We start from the raw sequence: 24,593 nt of genomic DNA, 5'->3' as shown, positions 1-24,593 counted from the left end.
TATTCCAGGACTGTTGCCTACTTTCCCAGTAGTTTCATTCTGTAATGATCTATGTAGTTGTTTTTAATCCCTTGACCCTTATTGGTTATGTCCAAAAAAAACTGGCCAAATTTGAATCATAGAATTGAAGGATCTGTATTTTTTGTCATTAGGTTTTTTTTTTTTTTTTAAATCATTTTATGGGGGGCAGGGAACAAAGAACTTCTCAAAAAAAGCCACAATCTTTCTTTTTTATCCAATTAAAATTTGCCTATTTGATGTCCAAGTGATTTATCAATCATAAATACAGTATCTGCTAGGTAGTTATATAATTATACTAACATATGTTTTATTATCTTCTCTACATTTAATAGGCAATAATTTCTATGATGCTTTTCTGTCCCTTTTTAAAAAATCAGACCATCTACCCTCAGACTCTGAGGTGAACAAATGAATCCACAAAAGTGTTTATATTTCTTTTCAGATAATAGAGCAATCTTTTCCCAGTCTTCCAGAAAATAAACTTTAGGGTCAACTTTAACATTTGTTTCTATTCTTATTTTGTTCAGTGTCACTAGTTCTATAATGACAATGGCAGTTATAGGTACTATTCATTGGGCTTTTAATATATGTCAGAAAATCTTCTAAGTGATGTACATGTATTGAAATATTTGATGTTCAAAACATCCTAGTAACATAGGTACTGTTATTATCTTTGTTTTATCAAGGAAATTAAAGTATTAGAAAGTTAAATAGCTTCTTTATGACTTTGCATCTAGAAACTAGAGAAGTAGTAATTTTCTGGTTGTTTTTTTGTTTGTTTTACTCTTCTTTTTCTTCTGTCCAATATGTATTCAGTATATCAACTGGCATCTTTTTTTTTCTTAAAAATGTCACTGTCACCCTATTGCACTCATCCTGAAGAATCAATAACACTTACCTAATGCTATTACCTTAGTTCCTATCATTGGCCTATCTTTAGGTTCTGTGTAACCTGCTTCATTGTGTACTTTGGCCTCCTCAGTGTCTTAGTACTCTTTCCTTCTCTCACTCCCAATACAATGAAGTTTCATGATTCCTAACTCAGGTGGATAAAATAATTCAGAAATGTTGGATCTTAGAAAGATACTAATGGAAGCATATTTGTATAACATATAGCAGCCTCATTTGGATCTGAGGAGGCATCTTTAAACACAATAAACACACGAATATTTTTGTAACTAAATATATAAATATTTACACCAAATGGGATACATGAAGACTATTAAAAATTTTATATTAGTTCAGGGCTTATTTTACCAATGAATGATCTATAAAAACTTTCAGCTTTCAGAATTTTTTAGATTTCAAAATTATACCATGTTCCTTATCTCCATTCATTGTTATCTTAAATGTAACCTTATTCCAACACTCACAAATGTAAATCTTATTCATGCTTCAAGACACAGTGTAAGACACAGCCTTCATGAATTGTATGAATACACCCCAGTTCCTCTTTTTCTTCTGTACCTAAAAGCTGACCACATACTTTAACATTAGATGATCCTATAAAGTACTCCCTCCCCATGTATTCATTTTGGTCAACTTGACCCAAAGCACAGGGGAACTAAGGATCATGACATTATTTTATATCATTCTGCAACAAGCTGGACTCATCTTAAGAGTCCAGATTTAAATTACTATCTAAACATTCTTATAAATATTCTAAGAAACTGGACTTATTGTAATTTCCATCCTAATAATGTGTTAGAATTTTTCTAATTTTTTAAATTCTATGTAGAGATGTTAAATATACTACATATTTTGGAATCTCTGCTGTATTGTGTACAAAAATCCTACTCTTTGAGAATGGGTAGGTCACTGTGTGGCTATTAATAAGTAAACCATTCTAAACCTAGGTTTCTCCATCTGTAAATGTGAGGGCTAATAAAACCTATCTTCAAAAGTTTTTCTGGAAGACAATAAATGTTCAATCCCACACTCCCCTAGTTTGGCAAAGAAAAAAGAAAATGGAGACATAATCATAACAAGTTCAATTTGCTTATGTCAAATGGACCTAAAATCCTTTTCTGCCCATGAACTTTGTCCTGTAACTTATGCAGACATCACTTATTAGTCTTTAGAGCAATTAATTTATCACTATAGAGGAGAGAAAACTATTCACCTCTTTCAAATTAGGAAGATGGATCTCCTAAGAAATGATATCAGTGAATGAATCTATGAATTCACCTCATTGCTTAATAATGTATGGTATATGTGTTCTTTTATTATTATTATTATTGTAAAGAACTAAGGTGGTATTTGGCTTTTAGGAGCACTCACATTAGTGGCAATGATTTTTTTCCCCAAAGATGTTTATCTTCTACCTAATAAAAAATTCTAGGACTTTCCATGGATTAGCTTGTTTCTCTTCATACTTGGTAGAAAATAAGGTCGTCAATAAAAGTTAAAGTCCAAACCTAGAAACTGTTTAGATTTGCAATAATCCAGGTGTTCAGGTAGTATTCTAGGAGAAATCCTACAAGATAGGTGACAATCCAAGGAATCTGGTAGTACATTTTGGTGTTTGTACTACATGTAAGAATAATACTGCATGTATAAGTTATAAGTGTCTGGTTAAATTAGACAATTTTTTGAGGGATGGATTTGATACAGTAAACTCTAAATCTTCTTATGAAACTTAGAAACAAAATATGCGCTCTGGATCTGAGACAAGGTTTGGTCGCTGAAGAGACTGAAAGGTTCTCAGGTATGCTTTTTGACTTGTGAAAGAGATGAGTTGAGGGATGCGTGGGTGGCTTAGTGTTTGAACCTTTGCCTTTGGCTCAAGGCATGATCCTGGAATCAGGGGATCAAGTCCCACATTGGGCTCCCTGCATGGAGCCTGCTTCTCCCTCTGCCTGTGTCTCTGCCTCTCTCTGTGTGTCTCTCATGAATAGATAAATAAAATCTTAAAAAAAAAAAAAGAAAGAAAGAAATGAGTTGAGCTGAAATGTCATAAAACTTCTTCTTGCTACCAGCTGATATTTACTTCTTAACCCCTAATTCTATCAGATTTAAACATTCTAATCATCTTACATGTGCAATTTTACAAAAGAAACATCATTTACCTTCTCCAATAGTAATTTTTCTTATAAAATGGACTATTATTAATGACATTGCATATGATTTTGAGGTTTATTTATACATATAGTGCTTTTTCTAAGTACCTCTGTAAAAGTTAACTAGAAAGAAGATGACTCTGTCAATGATGATGAGGGCTCCATTAATGAAGAAAATACAGAGCAAACCAAGAGTGAGAGGAGAAAAAAAGGAAAAATCAACGGAAGGAGTAGAAGTGGAAGTAAAATGAGAACAAGCATGGAACACTGTCCCAGGTCTTTCCTACCCAGTCTCAAAACATTTTTCATTCATTAGTTCACTCCAGAGATCTAGATGCCAGTTGTTTCAAACCCTCATACATATCTGCAAGACTAGATGTATAAAGGAATATAATTTAAAATTTAAGAATATGGAATATAATTTAAAATTTAAGAATATTGGCTTTTAGAATTGCAAAAACATCAGTTTAAATCCTCATTTTGAAACTTGTCAGTATTATGACCTATCGTAAATTACTTAACTGCTCTGAACCTTTGTTAACAGATTTTTTAGAAGGAAGATATTAATAACACCTACTTAGTGGGTTGTTGGGAAAATTGTATGAGATGAAGATTGGGCACAGGATTAGTATTATATATAAGATATTTGTTTCATAAATAGTGCTATTGCATTTATGTCTCTTGCGTACTATTCTCTTTTTTCATGATAATAATTATTCTGTAGTAATATCATTTAAAGTAACTTATACAGTGAAAACAAATAGGCTGGAGATTTTGAAGCTGTAATAAAGCTGGATTGCACAGCGCCCAACACTGATATTTCTTCTCTATATATCTTATTATCTTGAAATACAATTTGAGTAACACAAAAGCTTCAGAAACTTGCATAATTAGTTAAAATAGACTATGAGTACATGTCTATGGGTATGTGCATGGTGTGTAATGGGAGGGGAAGAAAGAGAAAAGGATAAGGAGAAAGGGTTGGATGGACAGTGAGCACACTGGTTAATGCTTTATTGTTGATTAACTCACTAATGATAAGTTTGCCATTTTGTTTCAGCATGATCTTATAAGTGTTTTTGTGTAAATATGACTGATGAAAACCATCAAGGAAGCTCCAATTTTTTTCTTTTTTACTAATCTATTGCCATGACTTTTATTCTGAGCTATGAAATTATTTCTCCTTTACCTTTTGAATGTGAATGTGTGATCATTCCTTAGACAGAAGAGACTTTCTCAAAGTGAGCAGAGGCCTTCAACACTTGTGATAGGAGGAATGGAAGTGAGCTGCTACCAGTGCTATCTGAGGAACAGCAAGAAATCTTAATTTATGAATATTTTGGCAAACTTCTAACTAGAGCAGAAAACTTTTAGCATTCAAATTTGTGGATATAATGAACTAACCCGTGCACTGAACTATTGTGCTGATTTCTACCAATTTATTTCTAATTTATAAGGCATTTTAAAATTATATCCAGGGCCTCTTTTTTATACTGTCTAGCATGAAAAATATTGTTAAAATTAAATGAGCAGCATTTTTCTCAGTTCTGTTCAAACCACAGATGCTAGTTTTGATTTTATTTCTAACAGTGAGATTGAAATTCCATTTTAATATGCAGAACTGCAGCCCAGGGAGTCATAAAATACAGAGTGTTTTCATTAGATGATGGCCCTGCACCTCTAGTTAACAGGAAAGCTGATTCATCAAACAGCAACCATCAAGACAGCATTAACTAAAACCTGGAATGAAAACATGAGATTGGGGTGAAAATTACCTGTTTTGAATCATGTAATTGTAACTTTGGAGAAATTCCTAGTTTGTGGCATAAAACTGTTTCCAGGGATGCAGGAGTATTTGCTGTAAATGTGTTGCAGATGGTCTAGAGATTGAACATTTTCTGCATTTCAAAGGGATCTTAAATTTTGTATCATTTGTCACTAATTTAAAGAATGAATGTTCACCCTTGTTCTCTCTGTTCTAACCCCCCCCCAAAAGAAATGATCAGAATTAATTCTGCCTTTGAATTTTTCTCTAAAATATTTGCATATACAAAATAAAAAACTGGAATTTGAGCCCATTTTATGCTAGCGAAATTCACAGGTATGGGAATACTCCCTGACAGTCAAAATGTCCCTGTGGACTCCAGGCAAAGGACTGATGTCTTATCTGGTCATATAATTGATTAGAGAAAAAGAGATAGCTTCCTTTCTCCTAATGTAAGGTGTGGGCTTCTAGTACTTTCAAGGGAGATTAAGAAAAGGCCTTTGGGAAGAGTGGGTCTATGGAGATGATAATTGTTCAAGAAGAGATGGACATGGAGCCAGGTAACACATACAGAAAAAAAAAAAAAAAAGTAACTGAACATTAGAAGGTGTGATGGAGTTCTGCACACTGTAAAAACTGAACTGTGGTGGAGCTCTTTATTTTGGTCACAGCGCCCAAAAGATCCTAGCACTTCTGCTGTGGAATGGCTGTGTAGATAGATGTCTTTGGATGTGTACCCCTAGCTCTTCAGCTTTGAAAGCCTAGGGAGAATCTCTGAAGTCAGAATTATGTTGGGTTGAGGGTATCCAGTGAGGATATCTCCATGGCTTGTCCACAATAGTACTCTATGATTACTGGTGGAAACCACTGACAGATAGTGGGTCTATGCAGCAGAAATAACATGGTAAACTGGTGGATTACAGACCACGCCCTTTTTATATTCTAATCCAAAGAAGCTCTGGAGTTCTTTTATTATGTAAAAGAAGACAAACTGAAAGTTGATGGATATTAGAATTTTTGTGTAATTGGAAAATAAACTTGAGAAAATTGAAAAAATATTGGAATATTACATTTTTTAATGTATTAAGAGTCAAAGAATAATTCATTCTTGTTATAAATGTATGGATTCTTGCTTTTGTTCCATCTTTCCTCCTTAACAAAGTTGATCTTTTATTGGACTGTGACTGGTTTCCAGGGGGCATGCTCTGCATACAGACACACACAGTGTTTAAAAAGTAGCTCAAGATTATAGACTATGCAGCTGAGAGTATCTTCATAGAGGAATATCAATCTATTCAGAGATTGTTCCAGTCATGGAGTAGAACATTTCATCCATGGGGTAGAGAACATAGAATCTAGCTCCCTGAACACTATCCAGAACTAGGTAAGGAGTTAAAGCCCTAGTCAAATGGTTGGAGACTCAGCACACAGTTCTCTGGTTCCAGTAAGAAATTGGATAGCTAGATGGGAAACCTGAGACCAAAGATGTCCAGTAATCTGTGTAGACATATTAGATGCCAGGAAGATTAATACCAGCCTCTACCCACCACTGGTGGGACAAAAGCCTGGAGTCTGATCATAGTTTAAGCCTGCAATGGAAAAAAAAAATGCAGAAAGTCTAGGTGTAAGTTGTTGTAGAAGGCAATAACTGTAAATAACATGACAAAAACTTGACTCTGTACTAAAATACTAGGTTCAGATGATAGTAGAACATCTTAGCTCAGGACCATTGTGCTCTGGGCTCATATAGCCTGACTTTTCTTGAGTTTGCAGATACATATATTCATTAAGTTCTAGTTCCATAGCAAAATGGTCAAATGTACTTTTGTAAATCTACTCATTCATTTTGACATTTCCTTGCCATTAAACTTCCTTTTGCCTCATCTCTTTTCATAATGTTTTCTTAGTTTTTTAATGTGTCTTCATATTTTTATGACATTTTACTGTAGCCAAAGCATATGGTGAATAAATTTTAAGAATTTGCCATTAAGAATAACTTTTGCCAAGAGGTTAAAAATTATTTAAAATAATTATTTATATATTTGCATATTTCTATCAAACATATATAATTATCTCAAAACAATCATGAATTAGAATTCTAGCTTAACATATCCAGTATTTTTAATGAGTTCCAGAAAAATAATTGCTCTCTGAGACAGTGTAATACAGTAAGAGGGCATTTATTTATTATTTATTTATTTATTTATTTATTTATTTATTTTTAAAGATCTATTTATTTACTTTGTGGGGGAAGGAGAGTTGTGTAAGTGGGGGGAGGGGCGTGAGGATAAGAGAGACAGGGTATCCTCAAACAGACTCCCCACTGAGCATGGAGCCTGACATGGGGCTTGATCTCAACACCCTGACATCATGACCTGAGCCAAAACCAAGAGGCAGACACAACCAACTGAGCCACACAGGTGCCCCTACAGGAGTGAATTGAAATCCAGCTCTGCCACTTATTATGTACATAATTTTAGGTAAGTTATTTTCCTGCTCTGTGCTTCAGTTTCCTCATCTGTGAAAGAGGGATGAAATTTTTCCTACTTATGAAACTATTATGAAACTTAAACTTAATGAGGGAAAAAAAAGTTGGTAACACATCCAAAGCACTTTGAATAATACCAGGCACTTATTACAAACATTGTGAATGTTAGGTTTTTTTTTTTTTTAATTTTAAAAACACTACATAATTAATCAAGTTTTAATAGGTGATATAATATCAGCTTTTGTCTTTATATGACACAGATACATTTAACATTTAATTTAGAATGCAACAAGGTTCATCTAACATCAAAATGTTGGTTTTTCAACAAAGAAAAAAAGTATGTATTAGTCAAATTTGTAACATTACATCAATATATTTTAACAATATTATAATGTAATATTAAAAATAAAGTGGGATGCAAGATTTCAGACAAAATACTCTCCACTATTCAAAAAATATGTGAAAAAAGTTTAAAATGAAAATATAAATACCAATAAAGATGTGTTAAAATTGGCACTCATTCTGTGCTATATGAGCACAAATTATTGCGATTGTTGGAGGCAATCAGGCAATATTTATCAAGAGCTCATAGTTGTTTTGTTTTGTTTTGTTTTAAGTAGGCAATGAGGGGCTTGAACTCATGACCCTAAACTGAGACCTGAGCTGAGATCAAGAGTCCTTTGCTCAACTGACTGAACCACCAAGATGCTGCTCATAGTTTTTATCATGATTCACCTTCCTAGAATTTCTTTCTTTTTTTTTTTTAAGATTTTATTTATTTATTCATGAGAGACACAGAGAAAGAGAGAGAGAGAGAGGCAGAGACACCAGGCAGAGGGAGAAGCAGGCTCCATGCAGGGAACCTGACATGGGACTCGATCCTGGGACTCCAGGATCACGCCCTGGGCTGAAGGCAGGCACTAAATCGCTGAGCCACCCAGGGATTCCTAGAATTTATCATAAGAAAATTATAGTCACAAAGTGTTCAAGGGTTTAAAACAGGAAACAAAGTGTTTCACCAAAAGAGGCTGATTGTATTGATTATGATTTATCCATGCCATGAAACACAACACACACATACATGTAAAGCTAAGGTCATTTAAATAATATTTCTAGGAAATAGGAGAGACACAGAAGAAAGAAGGGAGAATGATTCTGATTTTGTAAAAATTACGTGTTTTTATAAATTTACACACTTAATTGAATCCATATGGATACACATGCACACATTTGCATGTATCTTTGTCTACATTTCACCAGTTACTATTCAAGCAAAAACTCAATGGAGGGCCTCATGTAGGTCTCTGGAGCTTTTTGTCCGTGTATTGCCCTCTCATCTGATTTTATACCCAGCAAAGTCTACCTGTCTCTGATTTCCTAACCTCTAATGTCTGTCTTTTGTACTTAGTGAAACTGTTCTTCCTTCTATGTATGAAGATCTGTAAGATGCTTCCAGGCAAAAAGCCAGCATGATCATAAGGATCACATCCTTTATTTCTCTTCCTTTAGGAGTCACAATCTTGCATGATCTTTTATCTAATATATGAAAAGAGATTTTTTTTCCATATAGTTAATTTAGTTTTCCAGGATTTGTTATTTTTCATTTATTTATTTTAATGACAGAAGTGTTAGTCTGGTACCAGTTACTCCATTAGGGCTAAAAGTGCAAGTACATGGCTCATTTTTTCCCCCTTGGCTCAATTTTAAACTTGTATTCTTATTTATATTTTTAAGCACCAAGAGGACCTAAACTTTTTAAAATTTGATATGATATTCTTGTTTGTTTGCAGTTCTTGAAGGTCAGGATTTATAATGTTCTTTTATGAATTTTTTTTTAAAGATTTTATTTATTTTTTCATGAGAGACACAGAGAGAGACAGAAACACAGGCAGAGAGAGAAGCAGGCTCCATGCAGGGAGCCTGATGTGGGACTCTATCCCTGGGATCCCAGGATCGCGCCCTGGGCTGAAGGCAGATGCTCAACCGCTGAGCCACCCAGGTATCCCTTTTATGATTTTTTTATCAGTGTACTCAACATATTAATCTTATCTACCCAATTTCATAATTTTTACATACATTTACCTTTTTTTTTTGTCATTGAGACTGTAGTTTAATTTCTATAATGTAAGAAAGAACAAAACTTCTGGATAAGGAAGTACTACACTCATTTTCATTAAAAATATTTATTAAATCATAACCTTTTCTGGCATTAGAAACTATTAGACTTGGTAAACATGTTAATTCTTATCAGATTTATATGACTTCTTATTTTGAAGAATCATTATCTTTTTATCAGGGCAAAAACAGTGCAGTCTTGCCCAAAATATCAACTTTGAATCAAATGTATATTATGCTTTTACAGACAAATGTGCCTTAATTTATTCTATATATTGTCATGTATTCCACAGAAGTAAAATCTGTTTTAACCATGGCCATATTTGCAGTTATTTTGTTTAGAAGTTAGAGAATAAGAGAGTCCAGCTTCAGCATTTCCCTGAGGCCATTTATAAGTGATTATTGCTTAATTGTTCCCATAGGATAAACCAATTTAGGGGAGTATCATCTTAGTAATATCATTTCATTAACTTTTGAAGTAAAGAAACAAGGGCTCCTATCTTCTATTTCTTGGTGAATTTGCTTAGAGAGTAGAATACTTATTTTTTCTTGCAATTTCACAGCAGTATAACCACTGAAGTCAAACAAACAAGCCAGGCAAAGATTCAGTTCTCCATCAAAGACATGTGACCGGGCAAATTATTTCTCCTTTATGAATCTCACCTTCTATTTGTTTAAAACAAATATAATCATAGTATATACTTCATAGTGTTGTTGTGAAAACTAAGGATAAAGTCCTTGGCATATAATTGTGTCATAACAAATAAAAATATTAATCTATGTTCAAAAGAGAAGTCTATTAATTCATTGAAAGAGCAAAAGATGCTGAGGAAAATATGCTTGAGGAAAACTAAGCCAAAGCTATCAGAGGCTTGATAGAATATTTTCTGGTTCTGTGTACTCTGATGGGTATGGATTAACAAGGATTAAAGAGTTCAGGCTGAGAAAGCAGGCAAGCAAGACCTGTAAAAGCAATCTTAGTCTCCTGAGACTACTTAACATAAGAAGGCTCATTTCCAATAGCTCTTATTCACCTTCTATCTCCATAACTAGATTTGCCTTTTTTCTTCTTTTTTGGTCTACTTTTATTTTGGACAAATTAAAAATGAAGAGAAAACGAATATTTATGAAAAATTGCCAGGTAGTTGATATTTTACATACATTGGTCTTAAATTCTCAAAAGAACCCTGTGAAAGAAGAATCAATAAGCTCATGCTGCCATTGAGGAGCTGGAGCTCTGAGAATATTGTTCTCAAGTCATGCAGCTAATATATGATAGACCAAAGATGCAAATTCAAGTCACAGCCACTTCGGGAATAACTTTCATTTTATGTCTTCAAAAGTCAACTAGCTTATCTTGCTTCCATCTCTGATACCATATCCTATTCAAGATTGAAGATCTTGGATGTAGCCTATGCCCAGCACATAATAGCCAATAAATGCTTGCAGGATGAATGAACATACATCAAATCCTTAGAATCTTTTGCAACAAAATGTATATACTCTTTACTTTTTGTTGAGCAAATAGGAGAGTAGGAGATGATGAGACAGTCTTGTAGGAAGGAGATAAGCCATAATGTCTTTTGAAAACTCACCATTCCTTAGACATTGTTGGGAATATACAAGGCATTCAGGGGCACCTGGGTGGCTCAGCAGTTGAGCACCTGCCTTAGGCCCAGGGCATGATCTTGGAGTCCCGGGATCAAGTCCCACATTGGGTTTCCGCATGGACCCTGTTTCTCTCTCTGCCTGGTCTCAGCCTCTCTCTCTGTGTCTCTCATGAATAAATAAATTAAATCGTAAAAAAAAAAGCCACTCAACAACTATTGTTGGCAGAGTAAATGTATTGTCTTTCAATACTGAATGCTTAGATTTCAGAGACATTTTTACTAATATTTTTACTAATATTCTTCTTTGAAAGAAAATTGTAGAAAATGGTATTTATTTGTTAAAACTTACTTATGTTAGGAAATTACTGCCTGGAGAATTGCAAACCAAACTCTAGATGGAAAAACAATTTGCAGTTGAACACCACATAGTAATAGATACCTCTGAAAGAAATTAATTAAACAAAGGGGAAAATGTCTGAAGACAAAATATTTTGAGATTACATTTTACAAAGCAGAATAAAATGGTTTCTGGTACATTTTCATTTATGTGGACCCTCTCAGAAAGAGAAAAGGAAAATATTGCCTATTAACTCCTTCCTGCTGGCATTTGCATCTCCCCTTTCCACCAGCAAGATAAATGCTCCAAAGTGTTAATACTCTGATTTTTAAAAATAATTATTTATTTGAGAGAGAGAGAGAGGGAGAGAGAGAGAGAGAACACATGTGGGATGTGGGGCTGGAGGCAGAGGGAAAAGGAGAGAGAGACTCTCAAGCAGACTCTCTCCTGAGTACAGAGCCCTATTTGGGATATATCTCACAACCCTGAGATCACGACCTGATCCGAAACCAGGAGTCAGTAGCTTAAAGACTATAACACCCAGGAACTGCTAAGTTTTACCTTCTATTGCAATCCTTTCTGTTCAGTGGGATTTCATGACTGCCTAGATTCCATTCAAAATCCACTTTATGTTTAAACTTTATGTTTATGTAAATTCTTTGAGTATCTCTCTGCTTCAGTTTTTATATCTGTCACAGAGGTATAGTAATACTATCTTATTTATTGCTGTAAAGATTAAGTGAAATACTATACATAGTACTCAATATAATACCTTGCATAAGGTAACTACTTGATAATTAGATATTATTGATAACCTAGATGCTAGCTTCCCAAACTAGACATCTTGCCTCTTACTAAGGAGCTATCATAAATTACTTTATTCCACATATCAGATAGACAGCAAATAGAATTGAGGACTGCCTTTTCCACTAATAGTTCTTTTAAAAGGGAAAAAGCTGCTCTGGACTCTCCCTGTTTCCATTAAAAAGGAGAATGATATTCTTTCATGGTCCTTCCTGGAGGGCAGTTTTGGAGACAAATAATTTGGTCTATACATTCACCAGGCCATATTTTGCCAATGAATAGAGTACCTCTACTTTAAACAAAAAACAGAAGACCTGAACATGAATACACAGGTTCTTTCTAATTTTATTGCTGAGGAATGGTATTTGCTCATGCATTTCCTGCTTCCCTACACTAAACACACCTGGGAAGATCTTCCTATGTTCTGTGAGGTTCATGTTCCCTCAGTTCCTGTTAACTTCATCTGCATCTGATGGCCCAAGTATCTTTGATTGGAGGTGAATAGGGAGTATGAGGACCCACAGTGACCACAAATCTAAGACTGCAAGTTGTTATAAATCTTGTTTTGACACTGGTAATGTGCTTGCTTATCAAGCAGTAAAGACGTCCTTTCCCTTTCGGCTTGAGCCTTATCAGTTAGGACTCAAGGCTGGGAAATGAGGGGTGAATTGTATCTTTTTAGATATAATACTTTTGTATTGTGAAATGAAGGCTAGAAATATGTATTTAAATATAGACATTCTGCAAAAATACTTAGTTTATACTATTATTGCCAGTGACACACAAATAGATCTAGACCTGGATGGATTTTCATATATATGTCTTAATATTTGGATATTAACTGATTCTTATAAATCTCTTGTGAGCTCTCACTAAAAAACAAAAACAAAAACCATACACCCTTGTCCTTAGAAAACATCCATCTGTTCTTAATCACTATCTCAGTATTCTTGCCATATTTTTTCCTCTGGATTTTTCCCTTCATTTACCATGTGCTATTAGGAGGATGTCATCATGATAAGAAAGAAAATAGTAAAAGAAGGGGGAAATAGCATTATATATACTAGCATTGACTTGCTAGGCATTTAAGGGAATTTGAAGAAGACACTTATTTTCTAAAATAATTTGGTGGTCTTTTTTTTTTTTTTTTCATGGTGAATATCTTTAAATAGTAGAGCTCTAGGAGAATTTCAGTTGTTTTCTTGCCTTATTTGTTTGTTGCCAAGTCTTTGGTTCTTTATGCCAAGCCATATCACCTATGAATCACATACCTGAGATCTTAAATACCAGCAAGAATACGGGGCAACTGATCAATGGAAACAGAACATATAATGACGAAGGACTTTCAATAACCTACAAATTCCTGAGTTCAAATCCGACTTCTATCAGCTACTTTTTCATTGAGTGACTTTGGGGAAAATTACTTTATTTTTCCATAGCTTATTCTTCCTCCTCTGGAAAATTATTGTAAACACTATTCTAACATATGCACAAATTGTTATAAGAATTGATAAGGAAAATCACTGTAAATACTATTCTAACATTAACACAAACTGTTATAAAATTTGAGAAACGTGAGAAACTGAAAGTGCTCAAAAACATTAACTATTTTTATTATTACTGAAAAATAAATGCAACTTAGAAAGCTTCTTTACTTCTATCAATCTGTTTCTAAACTTTTGCATCTGTAACCCAGACTCTGATGCCTCTCTTTCTTTCCCAATCTCTCTCTCATTCTCTGTCTCTCTCTCTCTCTCACACACACACACACACACACACACTTTGACTTTGTCTGCCTCTCAAGTCTGGAATTGCCACCTACTTCATGTGATAAGTCAGTATTCAAATTCCAAGCAGCCCGAATTCTACTTTAGGATGGCCATTCTATTCAGATCATTAAAACAAAAAGCAAAAAAAGCAAAACAAACAAAAACAAGTCCTCCCAAGAAACCTCCCAGACATCTAAACATTGCCAGGTCTCCACTAACAAGACAGGGAAAATGTGGATATATAGCTATTATCCATATATCACACACACAGATAGATTTAGACATAGATATATAGGTATGTTCCATGTGATTGGTGAATCTAAGTAGAAATGATGTTACTATAACTTCCTTTTATGTTTTTGTACAAAATATTTGTGGCAGGCCCAATCCCATATCACTTATCACCATTGAGTAATTTTCCTCAAAGAATTTTAAGCCTGTCTTTGATTTGTGGTCAGAATTAAATATAGCTCCTTAATTTTCCTTGTGATCCATTTCTAGTTTTATCCAAAGAAGAAAAGAATAAAGAAATCCTCATTAAAAATACAATAACTGTAGTCTTACACAGTATATTTCAATTCACATTATGATAATTATTTATTGATCTTTCATTATTAATTAACATTTCTCAATAGGTTAAAATAGTAAACTTTCTATAGAACATTAAAGAGTGACTAAATAAGAAGATGTGTATGTTAAGTAATTTTACAGCTACTAAATAGTGGACATTTAATTTGAGAATATTGAGAATAGTTTTTCTTTTTTCTTTTTAAAGATTTTATTTATTCATGAGACACACAGAGAGAAAGAGAGGCAGAGACACAGGCAGAGGGAGAAGCAGGCTCCAGATGCAGGGAGCCTGACGTGGGACTTGATCCCAGGTCTCCAGGATCAGGCCCCGGGCTGAAGGCAGGCACTAAACACTGAGTCACCCGGGCTGCCCCGGTGACTATATTTCAAAAACTATATTTGAATAGTTTTTCAAATGATCCTAAACTCTCCTGCATGGAGATATATTATAATTCTTTATTGCAGAGCAAATGGAGGAAACCATAACTAAAGTCAAACAAATAAAAGCCTTTTGGGGACTTTGTTTAAGGCTGAAACACTGGCCCTACCAGTTCTTCGATCATTGCAAAGATTAGGGGAAGGTAGGGGTTTCAAAACATTTAGATGGGTAGAGTGATCAGAGGAATAGATGTGTACTTTGCATTGATTTAACCCAAAACTTACAAGCCACTCATAAAAATATATCCATCATTAATTAAAAATGAGAGAAAAAAATATAAAATTGTTCTCTAAAGGAAACCACCAGCACCACCAAAGAACAGGGAGAGGGCAGGGAGGAAGGGAATGAAAAAGGAAAAATAAAGAAAAGTATGACTAACTCTATTACTACTCCAACCTTGTAGGACTGGGAAGGAGCAAAAGAAGCAGCTAAATCAAACACTTAGCTGCAAAGGAGAAACAGAAAGCAAACAAAAAAGAATCCAATTACTTTATGTTTGTTTTTGTAAATGGTTTTTCTGTAAGAGGAAAAAAGAAAACTATTTTGACTTGTTTTCCTCTGTACTATACTGCTGAGAGCCAGTCAGTACCTTATAAGTAAGTCCAAGCAACTGCTGATACTTCTGTTAATGCTAATTAACCTCCTGCTACAAATATCAACAAACCCACATCTGAGCTTTGTCTGCACATCCTTCCACTCTCCTCCTTTTAATTTGAATTGCAATAGTCACCATTGGTTGCTACTTATTAGGCAAAAATCACATCAGCAGTTGAAAAACAAGGTGACAGCAAGGGTCATACTGTCTGTTATTTTCCAGACAGAAAAGAAACAAAGGCTTACAGTGACTTTAGGAAGTCCAAATATAATTTCTATAAGGAAAGACAGATGGGAGATTCCTGATTGATGTGTGGGGGTTGGAATTTTTTCCTGGGGATATTTGGATCTAATGTTTAGAATCCTATGTGGTATTGGGCATATGAAGGATACTAGAAATTCACACATTTTGGTTATTTCAATTATAATGTACTCTTTAGAAGTATGGGGAGGGCTCTTTAAAACTCCAGTAATTTTGTATACATTTTCTTTCTTTTCTCACTTTAGATAAATCTGATTGTACAGGACAAAGAGAAAAGGAGGAGTCTTTGATCTCTTAACTCTCTAAGGCTATAACAAACTCAGCCCTAAGTAAGCTGCAATAGTCATGTAAAGACAAGGATATGTGGGAGGTATGATCTGGACATTTAAACTCTGCTACCTGGCCCTTGCTTCCTCTCACTTGTGCTTCCCCTACCATCTCCTATTCCCCTTTAAATTTTCAGTCTCTTCTCAGAACACATAGACTTCAACCCAGGAATCTAAGGGCAAACCCATCTAGGAGCTGGTTTTGGGGAAAATACTTCCAAGCTCTGACTTTGAATATAAATTTGCCTACCCTGAACATCTAAAATATTTTATATCTGCACCTTGTCTGTGATGTCCTTTCAGTAGGTTGAGATTTACCTGTAGAACTTGAAGCCTCCTTCCAAGATAACTGTGTTATTCTGGAAAATTCTGATTCAAGATATCAGTATTCCTTTCTATGCACCTTCCAGATCATCTAGCTCCTGGTCATATGCATGTGCTGTTATCATTCACAACATTACAGTGTGGCTGATGGTAACTAAGAAATTCTTGATTAAATAGAATTGCTTCAAACACCCAGTATAGATGACACTACTCCTGTGAAAACCTGGCCTTGCTCTCAGAGTGACAGTTTTCCACACTGACATGGCTTACTCATATAGCAGCATGAAGTACATTGGTTTCTCAAGTAAATGCTGTCTTTCTCCATTTAATTATCAATTATCTCTGTGACTTGAGGATATTTGAGTCTCAGTTTCATTATATGAAAAAGTACTCTGCCTGGCATGTGGGGTAGATAGGAGAACTCAGTAATAAGAAGTTCATTATAAAAGGCACCAGCTCATTGTTTTTTTTTTTTAATTTATTTTTTATTGATGTTCAATTTGCCAACATATAGAATAGCACCCAGTGCTCATCCCATCAAGTGCCCCTCTCAGTGCCTGTCACCCAGTGGCCCCCACCCCCGCCCACCTCCCCTTTCCCCACCCCTAGTTCGTTTCCCAGAGTTAGGAGTCTCTCATGTTCTGTCTCCCTTTCTGATATTTCCCACTCATTTTTCCTCCTTTCCCCTTTATTCCCTGTCACTATTTTTTATATTTCCCAAATTAATGAGACCATATAATTGTCCTTCTCCAATTGACTTATTTTACTCAGCATAATACCCTCCAGTTCCATCCACGTCGAAGCAAATGGTGGGTATTTGTCGTTTCTAATGGCTGAGTAATAATATTCCATTGTATACATAGACCACATCTTCTTTATCCATTCATCTTTCGATGGACACCAAGGCTCCTTCCACAGTTTGGCTATTGTGGACATTGCTGCATTGTTATTATTTTTAATCGTGAAAGGAATCATAGACTCAGTCCAGGCAGGTCAAGAAACTTTTAAGTTAATGCAGAAATATATTAGGACCTTCTTTCTACAAGGCTTTGTCAAAACTCCACCTGCTCTTAAGATCTATCTTTAATGTTCTTTTCTTAAAAGTTTTTGGATTCCTTCAAATGGATTCATGATCTGTGGTAGTCTCTATCTTTGTTAAGGTCCTTTTTACCTGTGTATTTCTCCTATCTATCTGAGTAGATTGCAAAGCCTCTGAGGGCAGATATTATTTCTTCTCCCTCCCTGTATCCCCACATCCAGAACCATGGAGGGGCACATAATAATGATCATCTGAACTTTGCTTATCTAAATTGAATTGATTCAAGGAAAGTCCAATAAAACATTAGTATTAGACAACAGGTATTTTTTAAAGTTTAATAATAATAAGGATACAAGGACGAACTCAAAAAACAGTATTTTGGTAGTTGAAATGTTAACATGAATTCAATGACCAAAATGAACTACTATTCCAAATTCACTCATTCACTTATTTGTTCAAGAAATATTCACTAAGCCCTTCTTATGTGAAAGGGCTGTTTTAGACCTGTTACATGAAATACACTTCTCCGAAGTATATTATATTCTATTTCACAAAATGGAAAGATCTTGTTTGACACTCATTATGTTTGGGGAGTTACCTTCTATCTTATCTTCTGGATAATTGAACAAAAAGTACTCTTCAGAAGACATGAGGTCACAGAATGTCAGACTTGACCTGCAAAAGAGCTGGTCCATCTCTAATTTCACCCAAAAACAGAGGATATCAGCTAACTGCCTAACATGGTCAATGGCCATGGTGTGTGGTTGTTTTTGCTCTCTCCTCTACTCTTAAGCTTTGGAATTACAGGCAGTGTTTTTGCGTATACATAGACATATGCAGCTATTCCACATACAAGAATATAGCAATTATCTGGTATTTTCCCATGTGTCTGATAAAGATATAGCTTGTTCAAAGGGAACTTGGAGCAGCAAAGAAATACATGGTTCTTTAGAAAGAGACAAAATCAAGGCAAATGAAATTTTATACAACATAGGGCACCCTGATGCTTTTAAGTAGTTCTTTCTAATTATTTTAAAGTAATAGAGCAATGACTCAAACTATGAAGTGGGGATTTTTTAACATATATTTTTTTCCCATTTCAGAATTCTTTATCATTTTCATACAGATGTACCATCTTTAAAACAATATAACATTATTTTTTTAGGCTCACATATGAGGTCAGCATTAATTCAGTTAGAATCTGATTTCATTAGCCCAATGTCCATAAAAAAGAGATCATTTCATAAATAGGTAAGATTCTAGTCTAAGGTTTTAATGGTCAAAGCTTAAAAAAACCTGGAGTGTATTTTCTGTAATTTTACTAGATTTCTACTTTTCAGGCTTGATGAGAAGTTTAAATTATGGAAAAATTTAAATAAAAATTTATTCAATTATTTTAGGAGCTTTGAAAACTTGTATTGTTATAGTTCTTAGCATGGAGAACTGGAAAAAGCCTATAGACTTACTTTTTCTTCCTGTAGTTCTGCTTTCCCAGAGTCCCTGTGGTCTGATGCTAATTATTTTGGGGTTGTTTTTATTCTTGTGCCTATAAATGGCATATCTTTACAGGGAGTAGATTTGCAGCAATTAAGGACTAGATTTTTGTATTTCCACCCTTCTCAGTGGGATAAAAATCAGAGGGTGTAATTATGGACTCCAGCTCTAACACCAGCTAGCATTCTGTTTTGGAGTGGGTCCCTCCCCACAGCTGAACTTCAGTTTCTTATCTGTGAAATTAAGATCACCATAATACTCTCCTAATTTGGTATGAGGACCAAACACAACAGTAAATGTGAAAGAGGCACTTGATGCTGAGCACATGGAAAGCCCTTAATGGATGGTGATGCCCTTCCTTTCTTTTATGTCTATCTACTCTTCTACCAGTCTTCAGAGAATGAAGATAAGATTCTGTTGAAAAATATGTGGAAGCCAGTGGAAGCCAATGTACATCTACTCTGAGGTATTGCTTAAAGCATGCAGCACTCTGCTCCAGAAACTGGGCAGATCCTACATTAAAAATGTTGTCTTTGGAGGCCTATTAAAAGTCTCCACATTATTTATCAAGGCGATTACTCCCTACTACACCAAGTACTTTAAGCATTTTTGTGGCATCAGGACAATAGTATTCAAAGAATTGAATCATGTACAGATGAATAATGGAGTCCTTGCAAGTTAAAGAGATCCACAGCTACATTTGTTTATATCTTTAAAATTTGAACTGAGACTTAGTATATGGAAGGCAGAGAACAGAAGTTGAAGGACTAGAATAAAAAAGTTCAAAGCAGACAAAAAATGTTCCCTAAGGAGACCAGCTCTGCTTAGCAGACCTATGATTTCCATGGTGTCAAACTAGGGTAGCCTTTTAGCAGATATCCTCTCTCTCCAGCACTTCCTTTCTGACCTGATTTCAGAGACAGACCAAAAAAAAAAAAAAAAAAAAAAAAAAAAAAGAAAGAAGAAAGAAAGAAAAAGAAAAAAGTAGTGGCAAGAGGAAAAACCCTAACTTTTTGTAGTTCAGAGGGAATCTTCATTTACATGTAATCTAACATCCCAGTTTGTCCTTGAAATCTCTCCATGACTGTATAGCAAGATAGTTCTCAATCTTATGTTGGGGAATTTGCTACTTCCTGACTTGGCAGCTCAGGATATTTGAAAACACTTCCTTATGTTGATAAAAAAAACTTATTTTACTGTGGCTTCCACTTCTACTCTTGTCCTCTAGATTTACTCTTGGGAGAATTGAACAACTGTCCAGTTACTTTTTCAAAGAAAGCCTTTTAGATACATAAGTTCAAACATGCTTCTATTTTTTTTCCAAGCTAAACATCTGTACCTTTTTCAAGTACTTTTATGTCATATGGCAACCTTCACCAAACTGCATTCCCCCAACAACATGACTGTGGTAGTTATATTGCCCTTCAAGTGCAAAATCTCTGGTTTGATTTGAATAGCATAGAGTGGAGCTATTTTTTCCTTCATTGCCAATACTGTCCTGTTTTTCTCATGACACTTCTGCTGGGATCATCTTTATTGACAGCTGTAGCAGACTGGTGATTTACATGAATCTGATCCTTGATGTCGTGCCTCTGACTCAAACTCATGGATGCTGCTGCTGTCCTCAACTCCAGTTATGTAGACTTCTATATTTCTTTTGAAAATCTAAGCAAATTATAAAATCTTCATCTTTTTCCCCCCTGCTTAGTGTCATCTTTTGATATTCAGCGGCTTACTGCAGTCTATCAAGGTATTTTTGGTTCAGGAATTCAAAGCATTTACTCTCTTTTCCAGTTTCATCTCATTTGTAAGTCTGATCATTGTGTTTTGCATATGTAAACACAAGTCATTAATAAATATGCTTAACTGTTGAGATTGAGATGAGTTTTATAGCCTGACAGCGCATTTCCCTCCAGATTAGCATGGATGCTTTAATCTTGAGACCAGGTACAGATCTACCTGATTAATTAAGCTTTCAGGACATACTTCTTCATCTCAACAGGAGATGAAAAATATTTCCATGACATATCTCATCAAGTGCTATACTGAATTCTATATAGACTATACTACCACATTCTCTGAATTATTAGACTAGTAGCTCTGTTAAAAACTAACTCTGAAAAGCAAGTGAAATATAGTTGTTAAGCACTTAAACTTGGAAGTCAAATCACCTATATTTGAAACCAACTTTGTCAATTTCTTGCTATAAGAGCCTAAGGATCATCCATAAACTCTCTGTGCCTCAGCATCCTTATTTGATAAAAAGAAATATATGCACTGATCTCAAATGATTGTTTCACAATTTAAATGTTTGTGTATATGTGCATGAAAAGTGCCCAGCACACTTAATAAAAATATTAATGACAACATTAATAGAGATGCATAAAAACATTCCATAACTCAGAACTTTTAGACTAGTTATAAATCCACAATATAAGTTGTGAGAGGGAAAAGAAGGAAGGAAAGATTCTTCCTTTTTAGAGAGAAAGAGAGAATGTGCATGTGTGATGATAGGGGGGAGGGGAGCATGAGAGAGGGAAAGGGAGAAAGAGAATCTTATGCAGGATCCATGCTCAGCCCCATGAGGGGCTTGATCTCACAAGCCTGAGATCATGGCCTGAGCCAAAATCAAGAGTAAGATGCTTAACTGAGCCACTCAGGTACCCCAAGTGAAAGATTTTTTTTTTTTTAAGATTTTATTTATTTATTCATGAGAGAACACAGAGAGAGGCAGAGACATTGGTAGGACTTGATCCCAGGTCCCTGCGATCATGACCTGAGCCAAAGGCAGATGCTCAACCACTAGGCCACCCCAGTGCCTCCAAGGAAAAGATTCTTAACATGAAAGATAAAGATATATGGAGTGGATTTGTCCCATGGAACAGTTCCAAGGGGAGAGGTCTGATGCCCAAACAGCCTAAAAGGTTTCCCATCATGGAAGAAGTCACAGTCTAAGATATGGCAATAGGCATGTTTCTACATGTAAACTAACTATTGTAACAGGGGATCAAATGCAAGAAACTAGGGGAATCACAGGTCTCAGCAGGGAGTTACTGGTCATGGGGGTATGTAGATAGAGAGTTCCCTGTCATCAAGCAGCAATTTACATGAACAGATTCAGTACTTCAGATAAGGAAATGACAACCAAGGGCTGCCTATAGATGACCAAAAATTTCAAATATTTCTTAGTATAATAGGCATCATTGGCCTCTGTAAGGATTAGCCCTGCAAAGGAATCCATTATGAAGTATAGATAACTGCTAACATCCACAATGAATATTACCCAGAAGACTTTGCTCTGTGAACTATGTGCCTGTTATAGACAGAAACTTCCCTGAGAACATGAGTTCTTACTCATTCATACAGTGAAGAGAGCTATATTCAAGTGCCACTCAAGTAATGGAGCTATAATATAAAACTGTTATCTGCTATTTATTGTAGTAAGTGGAATTTCAGGGATTTTTTTTCTTTAAATTATGGATGATTTTCTGCTCCCACCCAATATTTTACTTTTACTTGTAAATAAAATACCTACTATTAAGTGGAACTATTTATGTGGGTTTTTTCACCCTATTAAAGTGCTAGTGTTTTAAAATTATGAAATAAAATAGTTCATAATATTCTGGGAACAGTTAATTCTAAGTTAGACAACATAGATTTGTGATGGGAAAACTTTGGACTGGAAATTTCAATTTCCCTTAATCAACTTTCAGCAGCTCTTATTGGACTGATTTGAGAACCAATGGAGAAAAGTTATTCCAACTCCTATATTAGTGCTATATTTCTTCTCTTATATCACATATACAAAAGGATCAAGAAATCCTAACATTTATTCTAATTATTTCATCAAATACATTTCATGTTTTATTTTTTTTATTTTTATTTATTTTTATTTTTTAAAATATTTTTTTTCAATTTTTATTTATTTATGATAGTCACAGAGAGAAAGAGAGAGAGGCAGAGACACAGGCAGAGGGAGAAGCAGGCTCCATGCACCGGGAGCCCGACGTGGGATTCGATCCCGGGTCTCCAGGATCGCGCCCTGGGCCAAAGGCAGGCGCCAAACCGCTGCGCCACCCAGGGATCCCACATTTCATGTTTTAAGACAAGACCTGGAACTCAATCTAGGTGCAGCTCAAGATATGAATTCTTTAATGTCTATTTGTTTGAAGATATTATTACATGTTATCATTGTGTTCTAAACAGGAATCAATTCTTGATGATTTTATATTGTATATTAAGAAATACCAATCCTTGTTGACTCAAATATGACAAAATTAATGACCTCTATTAATTTCTTTGCCATTATTTAAATAAGTTCCCTTCATAATTTTTAAGGTAGAGAGAATTTTCTTTTAATTAGTATTTTCCAGAAAAGTACATAGAATTCTATTTATGATTAGAAACCCCAAAATAAAATACCTAGTATTAAATGGAGCTATTTATTTGTTTTTTTCTCCCCTATTAAAGTGCTAGTGTTTTAAAATTATGAAATAAAGTAGTTCATAATGTTCTGGGAACAGTTTATTGTCTTTAAGTTAGACAACATAAATTTGTGATGGGAAAACTTTGGACTGGAAATTTCAATTTCCCTTAAGCAACTTTCAGCAGCCTACATCAAGTACAATAAACTGATAGCATGTAAACTCAATGTCTTTCTTTTTTAATTTTTATTTATTTATGATAGTCACAGAGAGAGAGAGAGAGAGAGAGAGGCAGAGACATAGGCAGAGGGAGAAGCAGGCTCCATGCACCAGGAGCCCGACGTGGGATTCGATCCCGGGTCTCCAGGATCGCGCCCTGGGCCAAAGGCAGGCACCAAACCGCTGCGCCACCCAGGGATCCCTAAACTCAATTTCTTAAAGCAATCCTGCTATTCATCCACAAAAGTGTTTTTAATGATTTGGTGTATTGTACAAAGGAATAAAAACAAATGGATTGCTGGGAAGTTCAACATTTCCAGAAAGAACCAAAGTTTCTAAAATTTATATGTTTAAATGTCTTTCATTATGAGATGCTCAAGGAAATCAGAATATAGATTAGATGACTATGAATCAAATTCTTCTAGATTTGGTTTCCAATGAGGAAAGGTAAAGACAAGACTTCCCAATGGAACATAGAAATGGAATCAAATGGTAGTAAAAGTGGAAGGTTTAAAGAGGTAAGGCCGTATCAGTGTACTGGAGAGAATTCACAAATCTGAATTACAAATGCAGATGCATTGCCAGAAATGTCCCATGAATGTAAGGATTGGTAATTTCAGTTTCTTGTGGTATAGCATCGTCAAATAGCTGGTATCAAAGAGAAGGACTGTGATTCCTTTAATTGGACACTCAAATGAGCTAAGGGATCCCAAGAAGCAATGAGATTCAGGGATTAAGAAAGAGTTAATTAAGTTTCAGATTGATAGAATTGGTTGGTTTGTGTTGTCACTGGCTAACATTTTCTTACTGGTCATTTAACCTCCTTATGGCTGTGCTTTCTTAGCCATGAAAGGAGCCTACTACTGGGATGTAGGACACCAGTAATATTTGTTAACTAAAATAGTCTTTTAGAATCCTTCATTTTCTCTAATTT

The sequence above is a fragment of the Canis lupus genome, chromosome 11 (assembly GCF_011100685.1).
Source record: "Canis lupus familiaris isolate Mischka breed German Shepherd chromosome 11, alternate assembly UU_Cfam_GSD_1.0, whole genome shotgun sequence".
Taxonomy (NCBI): domain Eukaryota; kingdom Metazoa; phylum Chordata; class Mammalia; order Carnivora; family Canidae; genus Canis; species Canis lupus.
The sequence above is the reverse complement of the archived record's forward strand: the minus strand, read 5'-3'. Positions refer to the sequence as shown.